This window comes from Pinus tabuliformis, chromosome 7, assembly GCF_031772625.1.
Source record: "Pinus tabuliformis cultivar Carrire ecotype Pingquan chromosome 7, CPIR1, whole genome shotgun sequence".
Lineage (NCBI taxonomy): Eukaryota > Viridiplantae > Streptophyta > Pinopsida > Pinales > Pinaceae > Pinus > Pinus tabuliformis.
This window is the reverse complement of record NC_142293.1, coordinates 490,806,658-490,817,080: the sequence shown is the minus strand read 5'-3', so window position 1 is coordinate 490,817,080 and position 10,423 is coordinate 490,806,658.

Sequence of the window (10,423 nt, the reverse complement as noted above, 5' to 3'; positions counted from 1 at the left end):
CTCCTTCCACTTCCATTTAGCTCAAACTCCATTATTATTTTAACTGCATAGGCTTTGGATATATATCATACTATTGACATGTTCAAATCAAAGTTTAAAAAATAAATCATTGAAAAATGAAATCTCAGATTTAATTTGCTGGTTTTAGGGATCTTTTGAATGCTTACCATATATGAGGAGATTACTGATGTTTTAACTAGATTTTTCTCTCAAATATTTAGCTATCAAAATAAAACACCAATTTCCCATTTCGAGCAATTTCTTCAGTTATATATAAAAATTCCAAATCAATATTCGGTTTTCCCTTATTACCTCAGTGTAGTTGACTGTGCTTCGGATTTCGATCCTAAAAGCTCTCCTTGCAAAATGTTATCTAGAAGTGATGCATGTTGCCATGATGTCTCAAAATTGGAGCTACTCATAGTAGCATTCTTAGATGTCTTATGGAAGGAAAAGGTTCCAAAAACTCCCACAAAACCCCGATTCCATTAATTACTGTGAAAATTTCAAAACCATCTTGACCACTGACTCACCAACACTTGGGCTCTGCTTTTACAACTCGAAAATCAATTTTTTGGAAAATAACCTCGTCAGAAATCAATTTCTGGAAAAATGCCTCCTCAAAAATCGATTTTCTAGAAAATGTCTTCCTCATAAATCAATTTTCTAGGACATGTAAAACATCCTATGGGTCTTCTTATTCTTCTTGGGTAATGAGAATTTTGTTTTCGCACAGCTACCTTCAATTTGTGCACTCATTAACCCTTTGAGCTATTCTTTTGACTCCACTTAACACACTGTTCACTTCAAGTTTTTTTTTCAGAGATCAATAGCGTAAATGGGTCTTGGTTCTTCCAACCATACACCTGGAGTTTTTTGTTTTTTGTTTTTTTCTTTGTTTTTTGTTTTTTGTTTTTTTCAGAGCTAGTCCCTAATTTCCTCAACATTGGGATCTGCGTTTACCCTAGAATTTAATCACTCATACTTTTTAATTGGTTTCATCGAATTAATTCTTCCTGTCTATGCTTATAAAATTGATTTCGATTCTAGGTTAAACACTTCTTACTTGAGTCGTAGTATCATTTTTTTTATGGGATTTTATTTCTCTTGTTCTTCCTGAATGAAGGCACTGGCACTTGGTTGTCTCAGCCTTCGTTTCTCTTTCTCTATGTGGGTGGTGAACCTTTGCTCTGTAGGTTTTAACCCCGTACATAAATTACTTGCATACGAATTCTAAAACACAGAAAATAAACAATAGCGAGAGCATAACACATACTACAAATATATACAAATATTTGCCCCTAGATCCCAAAATCGAGACTACCATATTGATTTTTCATTATGTTCCTTTCAATTTTACAATACATATATATACATGCCGAAGCATCCGATACCATGAACCAAAAACCATCGCGCTAAAAACCATGTGCGAAAACCATTCACAAAACCATAGATTGGTTCGCCCACCTAATATAGGGTCCAAAAAAAAATTTCCTCAGGGCACTACCCCAAACCCCGTAGAAGGGGGCTAACTGCGCCCCTCAAACCCCCTGTGACCCCCCCCATTACGCAATCGATGCAATGAAAGGGGGACTCCGGCCCCCCTCTAACCCATCGATTTACTAGGGATGCTAGTCGTAGAAAGAATATAACACAACCCAACATTCTCCCACTTGTTGTTTTCTTTCCATAGGGGGCCACAGGAGAGCTTAGTCATTTATCCAGACCTACAACACCCATTGTTTCTTTACACCAAGAGAACATTTCAGAGCTCAGATATTTTGTCAATGCATCTGCAGTATTCTTCAAAGTGTCCACCTTTACCAGCGACACCTTTTTGTCTTCTATCATGTCCCTCACAAAGTGATACTGAATATCAATGTGCTTTTTCTTTGAATGGTAAGCAAGGTTCTTTGCCAAGAAAATTGCACTTTGGCTATCACAGTCTATTCTTATAGCTCCCTGTACAAACCCCATACTTGAACACAATCTATGTAACCAGACTGCTTCCTTGATTGCATGATTGGCTACCATGTATTCTGCCTCTGTAGTTGATAATTCCACTACAGATTGTTTCTTACTCATCCAACTGACTGCACCTCCAAATAGCTTAAACACATACCCACTTGTAGATCTTCTCTGATCTAGATCTCCAGCCTAGTTTGCATCAACAAAGCCACAGATATCCAAAACTCTATCCAATCTTGGTCTTCTTTGGTAGCGTAAACCATAACCACTAGTGCCACATAAATACCTGAAGACCTGCTTCACTGTTGTCCAATGCTCCTTCCCTGGTTTTGACATAAACTTGTTCAATACTCCCACTACATGTGCAATGTCTAGTCTAGTACAGACTATCACATACATCAGGCTACCGACTACACTTGCGTATGGAACGCAAGACATGTTCTCTTCCTCTTTTTGTGTCTTGGGACATTGTTCAGCAGATAAATTTACACCTACAGGAATAGGAACCTTCACCGGTTTACTATCCTACATATTAAACCTCTATAGTATTGTCTCGACATACTTCCTCTGGTTTAACCAGAGCTTCCTATTTGCTCGATCTCTTTTAATTTCCATGCCCAAAATATAGTTTGCATCACCAAGATCTTTCATGTCAAGTTTGGAGGACAATTGGGTCTTCAAATCTTGGATAATTTCTTTGTCATTTCCAATCAGAAACATATCATCCACATACAAGACGAGATAAATAACACGGTCACCAAAATTAATTTAAAATACACACAGTGATCTAATTTTCTTCTGGTGAAGCCAAGTTCCCGTATAAATGTATCAAATTTTTGATACCACATCCTTGGTGACTGTTTTAACCCATACAAATACTTCTTTAACTTGCATACCAGTTCTTTCTTACCCTTCACCACAAAGCCTTCAGGTTGCTTCATGTAGATCTCTTCTTCTAGATCCCCATGAAGAAATGATGTCTTCACATCCATCTGTTCTACCTCAAAATAAAAAGCAGTAGCAACAGATAAAAGTAATCTAATAGAAGATATCTTGGCAACAGGAGAAAAAATATCACCAAAATCAATTCCCGGCACCTAGGAATAACCTTTTGCTACCAACCGAGCTTTGTATTTCTCCACCTTTCCTTCTGCATTTGTCTTCTTCGTGAACACCCATTTGCTGCCAATGGATTTCCTTCTAGCTGGCAATTCCACCAGAGCCCAAGCCTCATTTTTGTGCAAAGATGCCATTTCATCAACCATGGCCTCTTTCCAGAGTTTTCCATCCTCTGAATCTACTACTTCATTCACAGTTCTGGGATCATCATCAATAATAGATAAAGAAAATTTTAAACATAAATCATATGGACTATACCTTTCTGGTTGCCTTCTTTCTTGAACTGATATTCTCACAACCAGAGTTTGTGGCTCTTCATCTTCTAATTCCTCTTCTGCTATAGATTCTGGGTCTTCCTCCTTAAGCTCAAACTCTATCTTCTCAAGTTCCTCTGGTTGGACTTCATGTTTAATAACATCTTTCACCTCTCTGAACACTACATCTCGGTTGTACACAACCTTCCTTGTTATTGGGTTCCAAAGCTTATAACCCTTTAAACCATCCTTATACCCAATAAATATGTACTTTTCAGATTTACTATCCAACTTTGTTCTTTTCTCCTTTGGAACATGTACATATGCATCACATCCAAATAGCCTCAGATGTGAAAGAGAGGGTTTCTTACCAGTCCATACCTCTTATGGAGTCTTATCCTCCAATGTTGATGAAGGTGATTTGTTGACCAGGTAACATGATGTCTCCATTGCATCTGCCCAGAATTCCTGTCCTAACTCAATATCACTGAGCATGCTTCTTGCCCTTTCCATCAACGTCTTGTTCATTCTTTCTGCAACTCCATTTTTCTCAGGTGTGTATGGAGTAGTCTTCTGTTGTGCTATACCACACTTCTTACAGAAGTCTTCAAATTCCTTCTTGCAAAACTCTCCACCATTATCTGTCCACAACATCTTTATCTTCTTCTCTATCAAGTTTTCCACTAGAGCCTTAAATTCTTTAAACCTATCAAATACTTCAGGTTTCTTCTTGAAGAAATATATCCATGTATTCCTTGAGAAGTCATAAATAAATGATACATAGTACACAAACTTACCCAGTGATTGAACCTTCGCAAGTCCAAACACATCAATGTGCACAAGCTCTAATATATGTTTCGCCCTCTTACAACCAAAGGGGAAACTCACCCAATTCTACTTCCCATATACACAATTTTCATAGAAATCAAAATCTAGAGAGTTGTTAGTCATACCTTCTACCATACCTTTGCCATGAAGTATTCGAAGGTACTTCTCTCTAATATGTCCAAGCCTTTGGTCTTTTGTCCAGAGACCACTAGATTTTATACTCCACTTTTAGGAACCACAGAACTATTGCACCCATCAACAAAAATGATACCTTGTAGATTGTACAGAGTTCCAATCCGAACTCCCTACATCAATGCCAATGCTCCTCGAACAATCTTGCAGGTATCCATCTTGAACACTGCTTATACACATGCATCATCCAACTTGCTTACAAAAATCAGTTTTCTGACCAATGCATGAATACACAGAATACCCGGAAGTGTTCTAATCCTTCCACCTTGAAAATTCAACTTAACTTTTCCTCGACCAACGATTTTAGCCTTCATGTAATCCCCCAAGTAGATATCACCACCATCATATTTCTCATACTCGTAGAACCACTCTGTATGGGGAGTGAAGTGAGAGGATGCACCTGAGTGAATCAACCATGCCTCATGATCTACATGTGTACTTGAAGAAGCCAAGTACACATCCCCACCTTCATCTGAGGTGGTTTTCATCTCTGCAGAAGGAGCATCATCAGATCCCTTTCCTTTGTCAAGAGTTTTAGATTTACAGTCCCTTTTATAGTGCCATTTCTTTCCGCATTTCCAACACACCTTTACAGGTTTTCCTGGAGATTTAGATCTCCCTCTAGATTTAGATCTTCCACTCGATGACTTATTTTTGTTTATGTTCTGGGACCTTCCTCGTACAAACAAGGCATCAACATTCTGGCTCTCCATATTTTTCTGTCTCATCTCCTCTGTCAATAAGGATGAGGCTATTTCATCAAACTGCAAGGCAGTTGCATTGCTACGTGTTAGGGCCTAAATCTACCTCAAGCTGAGAAAGGCAGGATCTAGGGTAACATCAAACCACGCTTAACTTGGTAGCTAGCCCTACCAGGTTGGGAGAGGGCTCTCTCCTTGTCAATCTTAGGAAAATATGATCAATGAAGCTTGAGATGACTGATATAAAGACTAATTTTAGGCTAGGTATATGCTCAGAGGAGTTTTATTGAATTTAATGTTGGTTTGCTGGCTCAAGTGTGAAAGGCAGATTTGGGTCCGGGGAATGGACATAGCCTTGTAGAGGTTTTTGTGGGGCGAGGTAGGAAAATGGTTTAGTACTTTGAAATAAGTGAGATGAAGAGTCTTAAGGCTGGTGAGGAGTTGGAGAGGGCATGAAAGTCTCAGGGATCCTCTTCAAACTGCTGCAAATATAGAAAACTAAACAAACCATAGGCAGAGCACTGCAACATCAATGAATTCTACCTTTATCCTTGATTCATTTAGTTAAGCTGAACAAAGAGAGATGATGGCATACATAAACACATGTAAACTTGCATTACAGAAGGAAAAAACAATACCAAATCAAGTTTCCACAAGAATCCCACAAAATGCTGCAAACTCTGGTCTATTTCTTTGCCAAACTGCAGAGATGAATGTACAATAATGCTCAAAGCATTCACAAGAGTCCAACCTTTACAAATGACTGAAAAACTACTAGATATAGGCAGCAAACAACTCATGCTAGAATTTAGGGGTTGAATTCATGAGTTTAGGAGTTGTTTCAACAAGATCTAAACTAAGAACTGAAAATTAGGCAGTGGAACAACTTGCCTCTAAAACCTAGGAAACTGATTCATTCAGTTCAAAACTACCTTTTCATGATGTATCTACCTCCATGAGTGAATTTTTAACATTTTTACATCAAATTCCATCCATGTACATCAAATTACAACAAGAGTTTGACCATGAGAGAGAGAAAAGTCAAACTGAGAAAAGACTAGGCGAAAAACAGAGCTTTTTGGCAAAAATGACAATTTTCCATCCTATGCGCCACGCCACTGTCCTTGTGCATAGTGCCTTTTTGCAGCTAATTTTGGAGGCCTTCCCGTACACCAAATTTGCTCCAAGTGGTCTCGTTGGAAAGTTCTATCTGTCTACTTTCCATAACAAGTGGAATTTCTGAAATTGATGTCAACTTTCCCCTCCAAAAATGAGTTCTCCCAACACTACTTCCTGTGTGGCCAAAAAGGGGCAGAAAGGGCATTTTTGAAGTATTTTTGACCCTTTTGGAAGCTCAAAATTTGACAAAATTTCTTGGCCATTTTTGGGAATTCATATTTTTAAATGAGAAATCCAAAAATGTTGAGTTTTCCTCCAGAGGAGGTCCCTAGCAAAAGCGAGTGCCAGGTGGCGCTACGCACCAGGCAAAAAAATCTGTGTTTTTCTCCAAAAATTCAAAATTGACAAAAAGTGTGCCAAATTTCTTGAAATTTGGGCTAAGTGTCCTACATCAAGTGCTATGTTGGGCTAAGGAAGCCTCAACCAAAATCTTGAACTTGTCTTGCTCTTTCCTCTTCCTCAAAGCTTTTCTCAATTTGGTCTTCAAAGTCCTTATTCTTGCCTTGCAAACTTTGTTTCTTGCCAAATAGTGATAGGCCATGTGCCTCAACATATTTTTCTCTTTGTTGGCCTTCTCTAGCATCTTCTCCAAGTGCATGTTTTCCCTTTCAAGCCAAGATTCACGATCAGCTTCAATCTCTTGCTCTAGGGGTGTCAACTTCATTTTCCTCCTCTTGGCTGCTTGCCGGTTTTCTCTTATATTTTGCAGCTCCATGATAGTTTGCTAATCCTCTAACTATTTGTTCCTTTGCTCAAGATAGTTTACTATCCACTTGGATCTTTCCAGGTTGAGAGACAAGTCATGAATGTCAGCTTGCTGTTCCTTAATGATCTCCTTGAAATTTGAGCTTTGGGAGCCCAAATCAATGTCATCATCCTGAATGAGAGTGAACTCCCTCTCTTGACCTTCAGAAGGCCCCTCATCATGCAATGGATATTTACCTTTGTCCTGTACCTGCTTTGTTGTTGAAGGAAACGAGACCCCTTCCACCCCGGGTGGAGATAGTACTTGTTTTGCTGCTGCAAATAACCTCCTTGTGCCCTTTTGGCAAGTGACAAACACTGGCACACTGGTGGTTTGAGTTTCATGCACCTCTTGCTGATGTGAAGGCTCTCTTGCCTCATGAAAAAATGATGGGGGCACTTGAGGGCTTGTGAAGACCTCATGTGAAATGAAATCATCACATGAAACATTTAGGAAACTAAGCTGATGCAAAACCACAATCTTGATCAATACAAAGTGATAAATGTTGTTATATTGCTGATGAGGAGGTTTCCTTTGCACCAATGTGGTCATTTTCTCAATATTCTGGCATATGAAATAGGGGATCTTCATCATCCTCACTCTAGTAAAATGCATCAATAATCTAACATGATAGGTGTATAGGCTAGAAAATCTGCCTTCACAACTAAAATATTTTATTATGATTTTCATAAGGGGAGCATATGTGTCCTGTAGGTATCTAAAAGGGAAGACCCTACTGATATGCCTCTAAAAGCCAGCCTTGATATAAGGCTCATAATGATCTCTGTCCACTAGCTGTCCCTTGTTCTGCTCACCCACATTCAGAATGCCTGTTGCTTCAGCTATAGTCTCAAGTGTCAAAGTGAATGTCACACCTGCCAAATTGACCTGGCCATTATGAAGATGGAGCACAAAAAGTCTGGCAAGCTCATGGTGGTATTTGACTCTTTCCACAATCTCACAAAATTGGTAGCAAGATTGGTGTTTGAAGCATGCTACAACAAGAGGGCAAGCCAATAGCTCAGTAAGTGTAGTGGGCTCCTCCCGGATGTGTTTCCCTCCCTTGTGAGGTTTCCTTGGTGCATGAATTTCTTTGGAGGAATCACTTAATGTTTCCTCATCTTTGTCATAAGATGAATCTGTCTCCATGTTTGCCATTGTTTGGTTTTCTTTGATGAGTATGAAGAGATTTTATATGAACAATAAGTATTTGTTGTTCAATGAAAGGGGTTGATGATGGGGATTGCGAATGTGGAAGTTTGTGATGACTATAGGGTCTTTAGGAATGGTAGGGTTTGGGGAACAATAATAATTAGGATTTAGAGATGTTAATTAGGGTTTGGGAGTAGTGGGATTAGGGATTAGGGTTTCTAGTTTTGGGGATAGGGAAATGGATAAGTTTGAATGAGAGAGGAGGGAAAATGAAATGAGGTGAGTGAAATGTAGTGAGGGGATGTGAAAATGGTAGAGGGGGATAAGACAACAAAATTTTGCAATTTTGCAAACCCTAGGCAGGTTTTTAATATAACTGTGCAAGGAACTATGGTTTTGTTTTTTATCTATTGAAACACCATAAAAACTGATGAAAACCCTTGCAATGGCAATATGAGATGCTTGACTTACTTGGAAGGAGGAAGTGTGCAAGTTTGGAGCTTGGAGGAGGTGATTTGGATGAGTTTGGGAATTGGAGGCAGGTGCGCTGCACCCACTAATAGGTGCACTGCACCTCTCTGGTGCGTCGTGCCAGTTACAATTCCAGTGTTAAACCTGCGCTGTGTGCGCCACGACGCATAGGCCTCCAAAATTTTCACAGTTTGCAGCAAATTCACTCCTTCAGCTCAAAAACGACTTGGCTCTTGTTCTCTTTCACTCTTTGGACACAAATGAGCTTCTTCAACATGAAAAAACTTTATATACAAATGATTTTAATTTTTCACTTATAAAACCCACTTTTCTAATGTTTGGATTTCACTTGCTTTTTAAAACTTTGTTTTGGCAGTTTGACTTGCTTTTTGCCTTTGATGGACTAAATGCTTTGAAACTTTGACTCTTTTACAAGAGCTGGAGTGCAGGAGCTTGGCAAGGTGACCAGGGCTACATCTCGGAATTATTATGTATAGGAAAAAATAAAATTACATGAAATTTTGTACATAAAACATAAAAAAACTCTGTTTTTCTTCAAAACAGGGTTTTGAGGAAAAATCAATCACTGAGCATGTGATTATTGCAATTTTTGTTGCTGAGACTTTATTTGACCTCCTCATGTGCCTACTGACCATCATTGAGCTTTTACAAGACTTTATTGACAAAACCCTAGGCCTAATGAGACCTAAAACCCTAAAAATGACTTTTGTAGATGTAAAGACAAAAAATGACTACAAATGACCTAAATGTATGAAAATGGGCAGCAAGTAAAGACCATGAGGGAAAATTGATAATATTCCACTGCCATCAGATGATCCATGACCCTAATGGAATGCAGATGATCAGATGAGACACCTAAAATGCAATGCAACAAGAGAATTTTGATCATTGATGGAGGGATGAAGATACTGACACTAACACTACCTATTGCAATAACCAAAGTATCCCACGAATCTAGTAGAGAACACAACAAACTAATGCACTTATCTTCATCTGAAATTTTGATATCAACAGATAACAACTAACTTACCATAGTACTAAATGTGTTCAGATTCTGTATCACTGAGCCTCCATCTTTCATCCTCAGGTTATACAGTTTTTTTCGTAGGAACAGTTTATTCACCAAAAACTTAGATTGGTACAATTTCCCTAACTTGTCCCATAAAGCCTTAGCCGTAGCTTCCCCTGAGACATTCAACAATCCTGAATTTGAGGCACACAATCGTATTGTGCTCTTTGCCTTCCAATCCAACTTCTTCAATTCTTCATTGGACACTCCTGTTGGTTTAGTACCCAGATCTACCATGATCCACTGATCTTTTTCTACCAACAGATCCTCCATCTTGAGTTTCCATAACTCAAAACTATGACCATTAAATTTCTTTATCTCTATCTTTCCACTACTCGCCATATTCTTTCACCACCAGAATCGATCTCGTAGATCTCCCACTGAACAGGGTCTACCACATGCCTAAGCAAAAACCCTTAGCAACAAAGGCGTCCCCTTGAAGCCAAAACAACTCTGATACCAAATGTAGGTTTTAACCCGGTACAGAGATTACTTGCATATGAATTTTAAAACACAGAAAATAAACAATAGTGAGAGCATAACATATAAAACAAATATACACAGAGATTTCCCCTGGATCCCAAAATTGGGACTACCAGATTGATTTTTCATTATGCTCCATTCAATGTTACAATACATATATATACATGTTGAAGCATCCAATTCCATGGACCGAAAACCATTGTGCCCAAAACCATGTGCGAAAACCATGCACAAAACCATA